Genomic DNA, 17110 nt, shown 5'->3' on the forward strand with positions numbered 1-17110 from the left:
TAGGTATTTGAATAAAAGTAAACAAACAATTTGTACATTTTCGGGTAGTTATAGCATTTGTTGGTTAACCAACCAAATACAAAACCGCCTGGATCTGAGACTGAACGACCTGATTTTAACCTACATTATTTTGATCATGATGTAATGTTTTCATTTACCCTCATGCCCTCAACTGGCTTAAGAAGCCATTTGAGGGTAGATTTTGTTTACTTTTATTTAAATACATAAAGATACAGATAAAAGCTGTATTTATTTAAATCTATGGTATAGCTATAGATAGACCTACATGAAAAACGTTTTGTTTAGTAACAAAATGCTTTTTAATCTTAAAAAATTAACTACTGAAGGCCACGTGGTGGCGATTAGCTGCCAAGGTCTTGGAAAGACGGACAAATAAAGCCCGATTAAATTTACCTCTTAAAAGAGAACGGACGGATTAATTAAAGAGATTTAAAAGATTACAAAATGTTCTCTAGTAATATTGTACTTACTCAGAAGAAGTGCTACTACAGTCTTCATGTTAAACTCAAGTACTGGCTAAATAGTGTAATCTGATTTTTATACTAACGGGTGTTGTCAAAATAAATTACCTACAAATCTTACAAGCAATTACTATTCAATACATTGTCGCAACAAATCGAAAAAGCTTTTTTTAATAGATTGCTAATTTAATGGATTAGGTACACGAAGCAACATGGTCGAAATTGTGACGGTGTAATTGAATCCTGTCACATTAGTTCCGACTAAACATCAGTAACATCACCCTCAATATGTACAGTCACGCTCCGTAATTGTTACGCCATTTAGGATTCTAGCTAGACATTCCATAGCGTAAGCATGGATCAACCAATTATTATCGGTATTAGTAAGTCCAAAGTTCAACAAGTTCTCAAAATTCTGGGCATCGTCTTAAAGCTATCAGCGGTTTAACACAGTGCACGGTGGAACCATTGGCGGATTTTCCCTAAGGCACAGTAGGCCCGGGCCTAGGGCGGCAAGATATTTAGGGGCGGCAAATTGTGACAAAAAATTCGCTGATGGTAACAAGAAATAACTCAAAATGTAGTCAATAATGGGTGCCTTGAAAGGGGCGGCTACAGGGCCTGGGGCCTAGGGCGGCAAAGACTGCAAATCCGCCACTGGGTGGAACATATTTATTGCACAAATCACAGGCTTTTTGTACATGGAGCACAGTAGCAATCTTCTGTTTTGCAACGTGAATAAACGTGGTTAATGGTTACACATTGTCTCTCCCTTTTTTAGGCTATGCTCCAAAGCGTGCGTTTTTTCACAAGCCATAACTCCCGCGGAAACAATATATGCCTTTACCCTTCAGTACACCTGCGTGAAATAAGATCTTTTTCCAGCAAGTGTATTTTACAGTCTTCACAAAAGTTCGGTGCATCAGTTGTTCGCTAAGCTCATGTACTGACGCAATTAAGAAGTTTCGTGTAGACATTTATTAACAAGAACACTTAGCATTTTAGCTTTCATAAACCCAAATACACATATGGAAACTCTGGACCGGAGTACTCCTAAATATTTTTTGGTATGTTTATAACCTTACACCTTACAGAATAAAATAAAATATACTAGAATCTGTTAAGTTTATATTATGCAATTTTATGCGATTATAATGCAATTTTAAACGGGTCATATACTACTATAGAAAACTTGATATGTCCAAATTATCAAAAGAGTAAAAAATAAACAACACTTTTGCCCAATCAGTAATCATTTAATGTATCATTTTTTCTATGTCCTCAGGAATTCCTGGTGGTTAGCCACGTGGTGTCAGCCTGCACGGCCCATCGTACATTATATACCAGTCATGGAAGTTGGGATTTTTGCATTTGTACTCGCAGACGCTGGTGTAGGTCCTGAAGTCGTTGGCGCAGAACGTGTGGTCCGGTATGCAGCCGCAAAGGGGGTCGAAGTGGTGGGGCAGCACAGGAGTCGCCCCCACTAGCCCTAGCAGAGCCACTGGAAAATAAGTCTTATGTTATGAGTAGTACGGATCATAAACATTAACAGTATATCCAGGCCACAACACGAATATAAAATTCAAATTTTGCAGAGGAAACGGAGATACTCGTAGAATTAAAATATTACGTTTGTGATAAATTGTGATGTTTAAAACCCTGCCATTGTAGCTTAAAGCAATGCGTAAAAAACCGTAATTATATGGAAAACAACTGTTTGCTTACTCAATAGAAGGGCTAGTATACACTTCATGGCTATTAGATGAAATACTGATACACAAACGACGCGCAAAAATATTATCCGTCTTTTATAACAATTTGCGTAACTAATCTGAATTACACACAATTTATTTCAATGTACAACATTACACATGCCCATAAAATATAAAGGCAAATCGTTCTTCAAACTCACGTAACCATGTTGACTATGTTTTTAATTTATTAATAGATTGTGCATGGAGCCATTTAGGATACAGTAATGGGAAACTGTCATATTAGTTCCGGTTATATTGATAGATTTCGTCCACTAGGATCACCATGTGGTTTGGCTTCTTTGCTTCTTTTTAGGGAAGTTTCTTTCGGCTTCACATCTCGCTTATAGTAAGGCTACCAGCCCAAACGACTTAATAAGTATGGTCTCATAGGACGGTTCTCGGCGTTCAGCACCCCACTCTGGTTGGTCTTCGGCCTCCTAGCCATTACTTAGAAAGTTTAATTTAAACACCGCCATTTTTTAAATAACGATTTCGTTTTTGAGCCACATGAGGAACACATGCAGGCAGTCAAATGTTATCGCGCAAGGACTATTATAAAATTTTCTACGAAAAGTAAATAAAGTTTGTACGACATAAAAACTAGATAAACTTTTTTATTCATGTTTTACGAAAATCTTAATACGGAATACTCCCGAGTATACCGAATGTTTAACATTTTTATTTCTGTCTTAACGACCTTCTATCAAGATCCGGCGCCGACTGATGGCACGGCAAGGGATCCTTTGGCATATTGCCGAGAAGTCCTCAGCCATACCGAGGTGTGCTTGGGAATGTCGAGCGAGGCATTCTACCTACAGGCGATCTTACGCTACGTCTTACGTAGGCGAACAACGCGCGAACGCGGCGCGGCGCGGCGCGGCGAAAGCGGCCGCCGCCGCGCCGCCTGACATTCGCGTGCAAATCGCGCCGCACCGCGTTCGCAACGAGATCGCTTACGTAGGACACTTCTATGGGCATCAAAGGATTGATTTCGCCGCGCCGCGTTCGCGCGTTGTTCGCCTACGTAAGACGTAGCGTTAGACATACTAAGAAAAATCCAGAAATGCTAAGAAAGCTCCGGCATGTCTTAGACACCTTGGTAAGCCTGAGAAGCCATAGAGGTGCCTCGGCTTTCCCAAGCCCACCTCGGCATGCTTGAGGCCGCCGGGCCTTAGGCCTTATGTGCGTCCAGGGTGTTCTGCCTTTTCGCAGAACTATTTTTGGCGGAATTTCATTTGCCAACCAACATTTCGCCGACGTTTCACTTTGACAACTAACGATTAGCAAATTTTTGTGTGACAACGTTTCAATTGGTAGAATTATTATAAAGCAGATTATTATAACGCCTCTAAACATTTGGGAGACTTATCATTTCTCAAATCTTTCACTTGGTCGAACAACTCTTGGACGAGTAACGTTTCGTTGAAGCTACAGTTCGCTTTTCATACATTAGGCAAGTTACAAATAGGAAAAAGATACATACCAAAAAATCAAAAATGGCCGAGTTGTTCGACTTTTTATAATGTATATTTTAATATTTGAAGCCAGTGGCAGCGAGCGAGCGAAGCGAGCGAGCAAGACCTTCCTGGGCAGAACCGACTTGGATATGGTTAGGTTAGAAGACTAAGGCGGGAGCTTTGCTCCCGCCTTAGTCTTCGAGGTTATTTTTTTTTTCAACAACCTAAAAAACGTAATTACATCACAGCAACTTTCGGGTCAAATATCCCAACTTTCGTGTCAAATATCTCGGCCATTTTTGATTTTAGAGTAAAGTTATTCCTACAAAAGGCCCCCCTTTGGCACAGTCTGACCAAATGAAACAAATGGTAGACAATAAACAACTAAGTGTATATTATGCCAACTAAAACATTCTACGACATGAAAGTTGGCATTTTGAAAATAGGCATTATAAAACACAGACCAAACGTTTAGTTGGTAACTGTGCGGTTGGCAAATAAAAAAAAACCATTTGATAAGTTGGGAAATGAAAATTCGGCGAAATGAAATTCCGCCAAACGTGAGTTGGGAAGTTATAATCGGCCATACCATTTTCGGCGATAAATAAGAGAACCGCGTCCAGATCTACCCAGCTGTCCAGAGCGAGCGTTCAGTGGTATGAGCCCCAGCGCGAGCGACCTATTGTACGCGGCGTATTGTATTGTTGTTGTTGTTGTTGTTGTATTGTATTGTATTGTGTATTGTTGTATCTGGACGCGCCTTAACACGTTCGCGGACGCTCAGTCACACCATTTGGACACACGAATGCTATATAGCATGTGCGTCACAGAAAGGGGGGCCCAATTGGAGACGTCACAGGATAATTTTTAACTTCGATAAAACTATGTAAAATGACAGTATGCAAACTTTGAATCTGGTGACTGGTAGAGGAAAAGTTGGTGAATAATATTATACTGTGGTAAAGCGGATTGATAAGTATTTCAATGCAGAAATTTAAAACGAATAACGGATGCTATAGCATGCGCGTCACCTGGCGGCGTAACACGGTCGCGTTTTTATCCCTTGTTACCATGCCTGTCACGTTCTAACAAGTATGTGAGTGCGAAAGGGACGCGCATAGTAATAGTAGATAAAAATGGAACCGTGCTGCGCCCGCAGGAGTAGTGCAAAAACGGATGCTATGCAATCCGCGTCCGCGAACGTGTTAAAGTTACATTCTGATTGCGAATGCATGAATTAATTGCAACGCAAAACACGAGGTATCACCGTCGTTTCCTTTATAAATTGGATTGCTGTCGTATCCACATTACTGTGGCTATTAAGACGTTCCATTTCGTCACTTATTTTATCGACGAAATTATCACTTATCAGCCACATCTCTCGTTTTCTGCAGCTACCTACATAATCCAGTAACTTGGTCGAATTTTGTAACCTGGCTCTTTTGCGTCAAATCCGGTAGTTCTGATTTTTTGCAGACTTGTTTATGATGTTGGCCCAATGAATAATCCAGTTTGTGACTTCGAGCGCCGAACGCAACTTTGTCAAAAATCGAATAAACCGCAAGTTTTTTTAGATTTGGGCGATTATAACCCTAAAGTACTAGTTTTTGGTGGTAACTTCCTAATAGGGCGTTTTTAAAGTAGACTAAATTTGCTACAATAAGACACTAGAATTGTCTCTGTACATCTAATATTTTCCGAGATAAAGCCTTTCAAAATTTTATAATTTTACATCAGTTCTTAGGAATAATATAAGGGTTAGGTAGGTAATTTATATGGAATTCATCACCGCCACGTTCTACAAAATATTTATTTTCCATAACAAAAATATTTTTTTCAAAATAGGCATTCATATATTGTTTTATGGAAAATAAATATTCGGCGCTCGAGGTCACAAACTTGGATTATTCATTGGGCCAACATCATAAACAAGTCTGCAAAAAATCAGAACTACCGGATTTGACGCAAACGCAAAATGTATAATTTTACTGTATTAACAGTAAATAGGATCAGAGTCGCGTTGTGTTAAATCGAATCGATTAAACAAAACCTGAACATATTACAGGCAATTATTAAAACAATAAATTGTGCTTAATAACTTTGTGTTATCTAATCTGCATAAATATCCCTACCTATAGGTAAATTTGACATGACATGGATCACGTGTATTGTCATAAGTTATAAGACGGCAGAACATTTTTTGTGTGCCACTTTGATAGTAGTCGAGCTGATCATGAAGATTGTAGTGGTGCTGTTAGGAATGTTGGGTAAGTTTATAAGAGAAAAGGGGACGATTGCTTCTCCATACAAACGGAGTACCCATTTTTGTATCTGGATATTAACATTTCACAGAGTATGACTAAGCAATTTGATGTATAAACATAAACATAATTTATTCAAAAAACACGTATTTCATGGTTACATTCATATAAAACAAAACTTAAAAATAGTGATAGTTTATATACATGTGCCTGAACTAGGATTCCCTGTGTTTCAGGCGTGAAATATGGCAAACATTGTTCAAGCAAATTCATTTTCACTTACAAAAAACACATTACATTATTGACCATAGCTTTAGCTATGCCTCTTCGTTTGACTTTTTCGTTTCTTTTTAAATGATTATTGTGAATTTTTCTTAACTAAATAATTCTTATAATATACTCAGACCGACTTTTCTACTAACAAAGCGGTTTTAGTAGAAGAAGGCGGCAAATTTAAAAATGCCTTCTCGAATAGTCGTCGAGTTGCGGAAAACGGAAAACATGGCCTGTGCTACAATACAATACATATTCACACTGATATTCTTGTTCCAGTGACCCTTCTAGGACTGGCGGTGGCCTTAGTCTATCCTCCTCCTGATCCTCTCTCTCTTTATCCCTCAGGGCACATGCTAGGACTGGCGCCACCGATCAGTCCTCCCCCAGGGCACCTTCTACAATCTAAACTATGCGGATGTCCACCAACAAAGGAATTTTGCTCCAGCTACGACCATAAGACTTATCACAGCATGTGCGAGTTTGAATGCGTACACGGACCTGGATTAACGGGCTGGACAGTTCTCAACTACGGGCCGTGCAAGTCACGCTAAAGGGGTTGAAAATGGGAAAGAACTAAAGGTGGCCACTGACGAACCTTCCAACAGTCCAAATAGCGTGGCTGCAATCCAACAGCTTCTTTTGGTAGCAGAAAGGCAAAATTTTAAATAAAATTCTTACAACAAGATGTCTTAATATTACTTATGCTCATTTGGAAGTTAAAAAAAAAGAAAACTCCTTAATCTTTTCGCACGATTGGAGTCGCAAATATGTGGTGAAAAAAGTTTTGTCTATAGGCAAAATGTTTTTTACTGTTCCTACATACTATTTGTGTTACCGTTACTAAGTAGCTACTAAAAGAGTTTAATACAATTAAAAAGTTAATATACTTATTTATTTTCTTTTATTGACACCATTTACCTGTATTTCAATAAAATTAACAATGGATATAGACTTCTCTGTCACTCTCCATTGTCTCCCTATGGAAGGCCACTTTTTATCGATGAATGACCCTATGACCCTAAAGAGATCTTCCCTGATTTCTCGATTAAAACTACAAAGAATTTTCCAAATAGCTCCAATTTTGAAAAGTTGCTTATATTAGTAACACTATATTAGTAACAATGTATTCCGTGGTTGGTTCGATTGTTATCAAATTGATGGGATTCTCAATAAATGGAGGAATCACAAATTAATTCATTTGGTATGCCTTTGATTATTGGGTTCTTGTAGTTCTCATATTTGATACATTGGATTCGATCTTTAACTCGGGGGGTGGACTTCTATGGAAAATAAAGTAGCCTATGTCCATTCGTACGGAACACGCTCCCTCCCTACATGTTGTTTTATAAGTAAAATCTACCTAAAACAATCAGTCAAACAAAAATACTGATACTTAGTCAAAATGTCTGTATTTATTTAGGTTAGGTTTAGGTCGCCAACCTCCGGGATGGAGAAGGCACTTAAAGAAGAAGGTTTAGGTTGCCAGTTCTGCAGATGCAGTTGCACACTTTAAGTACCTAGCCAATGTCGCTATTAGATATAATTAACTATGCAGTCAAAGTACTCATATATATCAGAACACGCCTCTGTCCAAAATGTTCAGATATTTTTAAGTATTTTGCCGGTACGTTCGACGAACTGTAGGTGCGTTAAATTAGCAAACCTACCTAAACACCCCTATCACAAAAAAACTGGATAAACTATTTAGTTTTTAAGAATGCACTTCAAAAGACATCAAGAAAATCTTAAAGTATTCCGAATGTTTTTCATTTTTACTATTGTCTTAACGACCTTCCATTAAGGTCCGGCGCCGACTATGGGCATCGCACGGCAAGGGGGTACTTCGGCATATTGCGGAGGCGTCCTCAAGCATGCCAATTTACAGAGGTGCCCAGAAAAACTTATAACGCCCGCCCCAGCATGTGTAAGACACCTTGGCAAGCCTGAGAACGCCTGAGGGATGCTTCGGCATTCCCAAACACGCCTGATGCCCGAGGACACCGGTCCTTATGGCCTCGATATTTCGGATTCTCTCACTATCACGGAGCGAAATAGATCTGCGTTCCCGCGATCGCAGGTATTATCTTATTAATTTTCATTTTATTAAGTTAAAATTTAAAAAACCGGCCAAGTACGAGTCGGACTCGCGCACGAAGGCTTCCGACGTAAAAAACGTTAATAAAATCACGTTGGTTGTATGGGAGCCCCTCTTAAATATTATATTCTGTTTTTAGTCCTATTTAGACCTAAATTCGTAACTGTTTTTATCGAGCGAAAGTCAAAAAATCAGGATTTCAATCGATAACATCCGTAGAGAGATGCCTCGCGATTGCTAATTAGTAATTACATTTTTGGAAATCGTATCGTGATCTAAAAAATTGCTACGTTTTTTCAAAAACTCCGCTCTCTGAACCTTAAAGGTGCATCCAGACTCCAGATCTACCGCTCTCCGCTGTCCAAAGCAATCATGCAATGGTATGACTCTGGTATGAGCCCCAGATCTGAACGGCCTTTATAGTTCGTTTTTTTTAGCATTAGAAAGAACTTGAAAGAAGGTAAGCGATCTTGACATGTCTTTTAATTGAAAAAATCAGTAACTATTACTTATGAAAGCAGAAGAATATAAATGATCGGATTAGATTCATAATTGTTACCTATTTGCCGTAACTTATTTCTAGAATGTGTTTTTTTGCGGGCCAAGCAAATCTAGTCACTAGAAAAAGGCGGCACATTTAAAAAATGTAGGCGCGAAGAGTTATCGTCCAAATAAAATTTGAATTTCGCGCCTTTTTCTCCTGACAATATTTGCTTGACCAGCTTTATATCACTTTGATTTTCCTTAATAAATTGCATTGCTGTAGTTACATTACTGTTGCTAAGAAAACGTTCCACTGTCACTTATTTTATAGAAATTATCAGCGACATCCCCCCGTTTCCTGCTGCTACGGTTCCTATGTACGATAAGTAGTTAGGGACAAGAGTTGTGTTAAATCGAATCGATTTAACGAAACCTGAACATATTATTGTAGGCAATTATTAAAACAATAAATTGTATTAATAATTTTATGTTATTTTTTTAATCTGCATAAATGTCCTTGTATGTGAATTATACTGGTCACGCGCATTGCTATAAAAAGGCAGAATATTTTTTGTGAGCCACTCTTGAGAGTTCTAGAGCTGATCATGAAAACCATAGTGCTGCTGTTAGGAGTGTTTGGTAAGTTTTTAAATAAAGTAACATTTTTTTATGCTTCCGTCTGATTTTATGGATTACACAGTATTTTTGTCGAAATTCTTCACTTAACGAAAGTTTGAAGTTTATTCCTTTCATTGAACTTTCTCGTGAGACATAATTTTTCAAGCGAGTGAAACCGTTGTCGTATAAACAGTTGCTATAATTGTCTGCATTTCTTATTGTTGATTGCTTAAAAAATTAAAATCATTCATATAGGTTGTACATGTACATACCAAAGCAAGTTCTAACTTTACAAAGAAGGTTTTGAAACACCTGTGTATTAGACTATGGGGATAGTACCTATTACCTGAACCACTACTAGAGTAGCTAGCCAAAATTTGTTGACAGATATTTCGTTGTTGTATCACCAATTGTCTATGATTAAAAAAAAAGCCAAAAGTCAGTTGTCAATTTATGTCATTCATTCAAATTGTTTGAGGTTTATAAGGGGTTTATTTTAAATAATATTAATAATTTCTATACTGAGTGAGGTTCAGGTTTAACTTATTTCCTTAGGTACCTTACTTGTGCACAGAATATTAAAAATATTGTCTAGTATCAAAACTATAATTCCTACTACACAAAGTGTGACCAGCCCAAGATTTTTCGAATTTCCCGCCAAAAATTGTGGTAATTTTTTAGTAGCCAGACTCTACCACCAGTTTTGACATTGACAGATATGCTCGCGTCTAAGTAACTTACATTCTATGCATCTCGCTCGTACTCGCATATTAGTGCAAGCGAGATGTATAGAGTGTATATTTTACGTAGACGCGAGCGTATTTTGTCAATGTCAAAACTGGTGATAGCCGTACTAATTGAAATTTTGCGAGTGTACCGAAACATTCTATGCCATTTTCACACGTCTAATACACAAAATCCAAACTCTTCTTCCTCGCGTTATCCCGGTATTTTGCCACGGCTCATTGGAGCCTAGGGTCCGCTTGACAACTAAACCCAAGAATTGACGTAGGCACTAGTTTTTACGGAAGTGACTGCCATCTGACCTTCCAACCCTTACTAGGCCTTATTGGGATTAGCCCGGTATCCTCTGGAAAAGCAACTGGTAAATATCAACTGATATTTTTCTATTTCGTACATAAGTTCCGAAAAGCTCATTGGTACGAGCCAGGGTTTGAACCTGCGACCTCCGGATTGAAAGTCACACGCTCTTACCGCTAGGTCACCAGCGCTTCACAAAATCCAAACATTTAAAAATAACCGGAAGAAAAAATCTTAGCTTATTCTAAAAGCTTTCCCCTCAATTTTTAGACGCAAAGCCCATCATGCTCGCTACATTGCCGCTCCGAATCACGCTGTACTTTGCAAGAAGTCATTTTCACACTGATATTTTTGTTCCAGTGGCCTTTTTGGGGATGGCGGCGGCCGGCGAGATTCCGCCAGTAGGGCATCACCTTCGAACATCTAAACTATGCGGATGTCAACCACAAAAGGAATTTTGCGCCGGCTTCGACCATAAGACTTATCACAGTATTTGCGAGTTCGAGTGCGTGAACCCTGGTGTTACAGGTTGGTCAGTACTCTATTACGGGCCGTGTAAGCCGTCATCCTTGCGTGGTTGAAATTGGCAAAGCACTAACTTAACGCAAGGGGTTTGGTAGTAAGAAGGCAAAATTATAAATAAAATTACAAATAATACTATTAACAACTTTTAACTACACTAAAGTACTACAGATAAGATTAATTAATAATAAGATGCCCTTGCGTACCAGAAGCAATTGTCAGAAATGTTTTGTCCAAATTTAGGTAAACTACGATAAGGAAAGATGTTAACTAATATTCCTATATAGTATGTGTTACCTTTACTACCAAGCTACCAAACGATTTTAATGCGATTAAAAAGTAAAAAAAAAATCTTTATATTTATTCCTTTCATTCTCACATTTCCTTTGCAATACATTTTATTTGCAATACATGCAACACTGGTTCGTTCGACGCAATGTAAGTACGTTGATCCGTCCCTAATAGTCGTATTTAAAAAACTGTCCTACCTAATCCGGGTAGGTTTCCATAATGTATGGAAAGCTGCAGATTTAGACATACATACAGGAATAAATTACATAATAAAGAACACAGATAATTTTTAAATAAAAACAAACCAAGCGTGGAATAGTTTATTTAATAATGTTTCGCTGAACCTTTTTACCGCCCTGTATAAATGTTGTAATTTGTGATTTTTGAGATAAGTACAGCAAGTTATCTCCTCGGATGAAGGACGGCTTAATCCTATGCTTATAAAAAGCCCATTTATTCCATAAACGAAAATTAAATTAACATATCAAGTTATAAAATGCTAATTGTACCTATGTTAAAGCTTCTTGCTAATTGTATGTTATTTTTAATATGTCTTTTTGTATAATAAAGAGTTTACGAGTACTACTACTACTAAAATGTAGTAGTCTGAGTTTAGAGTTTAATTTTGTACACTTAAACTAGTATTTATAACTAAGTATAAGTATATAATTAATTTGGTTAGGAGTACGAGTAAATGCCTCCTCAAGCTCTTGATGCCATCTTTTTCTCTCTTGTGCAGTATTGGGCCAGTCCTTATTAATTGAGTCATTCTATGTAATCAATGTATGGGAAAATGAAACAAATTAATATAGTTTTCAAACCTGTGTGACGTGATACATCTAGGTGTACTGTTTAAAATTCACCACTCTCCCCCCCCCTCCACCTGACGCTCGACCCCCCCCCCCACCTTGAAATGTGTCCCCGTTGGTAGTTTTTTGGCATTCTCACGAAAACTATAATAGATATCAAAAAAGTGTCAAGGACAGAATTAATCCTCATTAAATTTAGAACAAAAATGGTCTTATGTGTTTTATTATAAGTTGGACGGTATTCAAGCTATAAGTACTTGTATAACCTTAAAATAACAAAATAACCATACTAGTATGACGAAATGCAGAATATCTTCAAAACGGCTAGACCGATTTTAATAAAATATACCTAAAAAATCACCGCAGTGAAGCCAGCTATCAAACAAAAGAAACTACATCAAAATCGGTTCATCCGTTTCGGCGTTACGAAGTCACAGGTAAACACAGAAATACAAATTTTTTTCAACTGCACCCAATAATTTTATAAACCGATTAATTTTGATCAATTATTTTTATGGGATCATGTCCCTTGAAGTTTTAGCTTTACGAAAAGTTAAAAAACATGGAAAACGGCCCAGTATTTTTCAAATTATCGGCATTTTCCCGATTTGTGAGTGGTTTCGTGTTATCACGCGCACGAGTTGCCCTTGACCCCTATAAAACGGGGGGTAGGGGAGGGGTTGTTATCAGTCACTTATCAGAAGTTGACCGGTACACATATCCGCATATTTTCCCGTAAAGAAGACCTGTGAAAAATGGAAACCACTGAAGCTGAAGTCCGCCAAGTCGTCCAGCTCAGCTCCTGCAAGAGGGGCGTAGCCAACGTTCAGTAGCTGCCACGCTGAATTTAAGTCAATCTACAGTTTGCAGAGTTTACCAGAGGTTCCAACGGACTGGATCCTTTACTTCAAGACCAAGAAGCGGCCGCAAAAAGTGTACATCAGAGAGGGACGACCGCTTCATTGTCACAACATCTCTCCGAGATCGACACCTGACAAGCGTTGCCATCCAGCAGCGTCTGCGTGAGATACGAGGAGTGGCTGCCAGTGAGTGGACAATAAGAAGAAGACTTAAGAAAGCGAACTTGACACCCAGGAGGGTCGCGCCACGGCCCCCGCCAGGCACGAAAACCAGCTCTGTTCGCGCGTCGTAGGAAACGTCGTCCCAGAACATCACGGATCCACCGCCATAGGCGACCCTTTCGGAGAAGCAACATTGGGCGAACCGTTCTTCTGGCCTTCTGTAGACTCTTCCTCTTCGGTCACATCCATTCAAGCATATTCTGCACACGTCCGAGAAGAGAACTGGGGTCCATTGCTCAATGGTGCAGTCCATATGATTTTCTGCAAACTCTCTTCGGGCTGTACGGTGTCGCGCCAGCAATCTGGGCCCCGTTGCAGGCCTCCTGGGTGTCAAGTTCGCTTTCTTAAGTCTTCTTCTTATTGTCCACTCACTGGCAGCCACTCCTCGTATCTCACGCAGACGCTGCTGGATGGCAACGCTTGTCAGGTGTCGATCTCGGAGAGATGTTGTGACAATGAAGCGGTCGTCCCTCTCTGATGTACACTTTTTGCGGCCGCTTCTTGGTCTTGAAGTAAAGGATCCAGTCCGTTGGAACCTCTGGTAAACTCTGCAAACTGTAGATTGACTTAAATTCAGCGTGGCAGCTACTGAACGTTGGCTACGCCCCTCTTGCAGGAGCTGAGCTGGACGACTTGGCGGACTTCAGCTTCAGTGGTTTCCATTTTTCACAGGTCTTCTTTACGGGAAAATATGCGGATATGTGTACCGGTCAACTTCTGATAAGTGACTGATAACAACCCCTCCCCTACCCCCCGTTTTATAGGGGTCAAGGGCAACTCGTGCGCGTGATAACACGAAACCACTCACAAATCGGGAAAATGCCGATAATTTGAAAAATACTGGGCCGTTTTCCATGTTTTTTAACTTTTCGTAAAGCTAAAACTTCAAGGGACATGATCCCATAAAAATAATTGATCAAAATTAATCGGTTTACAAAATTATTGGGTGCAGTTGAAAAAAATTTGTATTTCTGTGTTTACCTGTGACTTCGTAACGCCGAAACGGATGAACCGATTTTGATGTAGTTTCTTTTGTTTGATAGCTGGCTTCACTGCGGTGATTTTTTAGGTATATTTTATTAAAATCGGTCTAGCCGTTTTGAAGATATTCTGCATTTCGTCATACTAGTATGGTTATTTTGTTATTTTAAGGTTATATAAGTACTTATAGCTTGAATACCGTCCAACTTATAATAAAACACATAAGACCATTTTTGTTCTAAATTTAATGAGGATTAATTCTGTCCTTGACACTTTTTTGATATCTATTATAGTTTTCGTGAGAATGCCAAAAAACTACCAACGGGGACACATTTCAAGGTGGGGGGGGGTCGAGCGTCAGGTGGAGGGGGGGGGAGAGTGGTGCATTTTAAACAGTACACCTAGACGTATCACGTCACACAGGTTTGAAAACTATATTAATTTGTTTGTCTGAAAACATATAATGACTGTATTATATCTATGAAGTATACTGAGTTAACCATTTACATTATTTGCATTGGTTTGAGAGTCGACATTCTCAGTTGTAGTCTCTACCTTCGAGCCGCAAGGCCCGTTGTACCTAACATACCCCTTATTGAAAGGGGTGGAGGGATTTTTGCACTTGTATTCGCAGATGCTGTGGTAAGTTCTGAAGTCGTTGTAACAAAACACGTAGTCCGATTTGCAGCCGCACGGTCCGATCTCCGGAGTCTCTGCAACACAATAATATAGCACGCCGTAACATATGACGAAACAGTTTTTTTTAACAGATGACGGCAGCGAACGCCCAATAATGGGTAATGAGTTGATGTATATTAACCATTTATGTGCCCCTTTGTTTGATAATTTAGATTTTATGACATTAGAGAATACACGATTAAGAGTTAGTGGAGAAAAACAAATTCCTAGTTATGATACTTCTTGAAAAATCGAAATGACAAACAATTTATGGTCATATTTATAGTCAATTTACACTAAATTCTATGAAAATATTTTCTATGATATCCAGGGAAGGAAATAGGAACTACGTTCCCTATCTCGCTACGTTCGCTATCCTCATAACATCATGTAAGTGTCGTATGTCGATAAAATAACATCAATTAAACACCCCAGCCGGGCTTCTCACTTGTTGTTGTTGTTCTTGTTGTAGTCGTTCTTGTTGTAGTCGTTGGCTCATAATAGCAAGGTCCGCGGTACAGTATAAACCAGTCCTGGTACTGGATGGTGGGATTTAGGCACTTGTACTCGCATATGCTGTGGTACGTGGTGTAGTCGTTGGCGCAAAATTCGAAGGTAGGTCTGCAGCCGCACGGGCGTGGGCTCGCTACCACTAGCCCAATCACAAACAGAAACACTGGAACACAATATTTATATTATACTACGTGTATAAGCAATGCAATAAGCGGTTAGTTAATAATTATCATAAGCATTTATTGACTCTCTCTCGGTCTCACTTTCGTATGTCCGGATGTTTTCCTCTGCAGCTCGCATTTCTCAACCAATCTTAGGGAAATTTAGTGTGCAGATTCGGTAGTTAGAACTTTTCTGTCGTTTCTATTTCCAGAAATATCATCATTGCATCGAGGTATTTTTATTTCTTAAGCTTATGAATACTTATCACGCGATCTATAGCTTACAGAGTCACTAATTTAATAAAGAAGTATAGATACAACGAACGTTTTACTTACTTAAACAAAGCACCGCTATAGTCTTCATGTTCATCTTGATGTGGCAAATTAAGATAATTTGTTCGTACACACAAGAAACAATAAAACAAAAAGGAAAATATATAAAGCTCTAATATTAGCAAAGTCTGTTACTTTAAGTTTTTGGCTCAAAATGTTAACATATTAAAATGGCTTTTAGTTAAACAATCTAAATTTGTATGTATATGGATAATTGAAAGTTTGTTCCTGAATTATACCAAAACGACTACACATTTGACATAAATACTGATTCTAACAACTGACAACTTCGTTTGCGTGATGTCAGCTTTTTAGTTAGTGGTTTCTTGCCACGTTGTTGGTTGAACTAGTGGCATTACTTTCCGCAAACGAAAGTAATGCCATTTAAATAAATAACGAGTTACCAAGTCTGTGCTAAATGATTTTTGATTACCTACTAATTATTTCGAATTTTATTTCGCAAATCGAATGAAATTAAAAACCAATCAATTGCATAGTGTATTAATTACCACCGACTTCACGAAAGTTCCGCCGATCAGCGAAAAGCGGTGGCTATTTCATGACGTGCTTGCTTCTTATTGGGTACAAAATGCATTACAAAATCATTCATAACAATAAATAGCTCGTTCGCCAGATCACTTTTTTTTAATACTGTCTTGTCTATTTACAGACATTATAATATTTGCTGGGGCCTCTCTTTAGGCTTACAGGGTCTGTGTTGAAACGTTCCCCTCTTTCACTTTACTCGCACACTAAAAATCTACGTAATACAGGGCGACTGGTAATTCGAAATACTCCTTCAAATGGGTTATTCTAGAGCTTTATTTGCAATTATTGAAGGCCATTAGGCCATTCAACTGGCTAAATTGATTCCTATTCAAAGGTAAACTTAAGTTTTTTTTTCGAAATAAATCCAACTTTCAGTCTAAAACTGCAAATTATGGATAAAGTAGGTACTAATTATCTTATCAGCTCGGGGCAGGAGTAACTACAAGTTGCTTTCGGCAAAATTCGGACATGTTAAGCGGTTTTAAAATGGACCAATCCTGGATCAGTGCGTTGAAGTGTTTGTGTGCGTCTACCTATAGATTGAGATAGATAAAAATTTTGACATAGATTTCAATTATGCTAATTCATAAAACATAATAAGTGTTCCGTAAACAAAGTTTTGTACGGAACACTAAAAATAATGTATAAATTTATTTATTATTTTTATGTCTTGTGCAATAAAGTATAAATAAATAAAAATATTTATATCAACCGTTAAATACCT

The 17110-nt window shown here is 38.4% G+C and overlaps 1 protein-coding gene and 1 long non-coding RNA gene across 2 annotated transcripts in view; one reads left to right on the top strand and one right to left on the bottom strand.

The window, feature by feature from the left end:
• The window catches only part of LOC134679280 (structural maintenance of chromosomes protein 4), a 91156-nt gene that overhangs the window by 26853 nt on the left and 47193 nt on the right, over nucleotides 1-17110 (bottom strand). The window lies entirely within an intron of this gene.
• LOC134679703 (uncharacterized) lies at nucleotides 9316-11000 on the top strand. Its single transcript, XR_010100385.1, has 2 exons — nucleotides 9316-9447; nucleotides 10828-11000. It is a non-coding gene; the product is annotated as an uncharacterized LOC134679703 (long non-coding RNA).

Source organism: Cydia fagiglandana, chromosome 2 (assembly GCF_963556715.1).
Source record: "Cydia fagiglandana chromosome 2, ilCydFagi1.1, whole genome shotgun sequence".
Classification (NCBI taxonomy): Eukaryota; Metazoa; Arthropoda; class Insecta; order Lepidoptera; family Tortricidae; genus Cydia; species Cydia fagiglandana.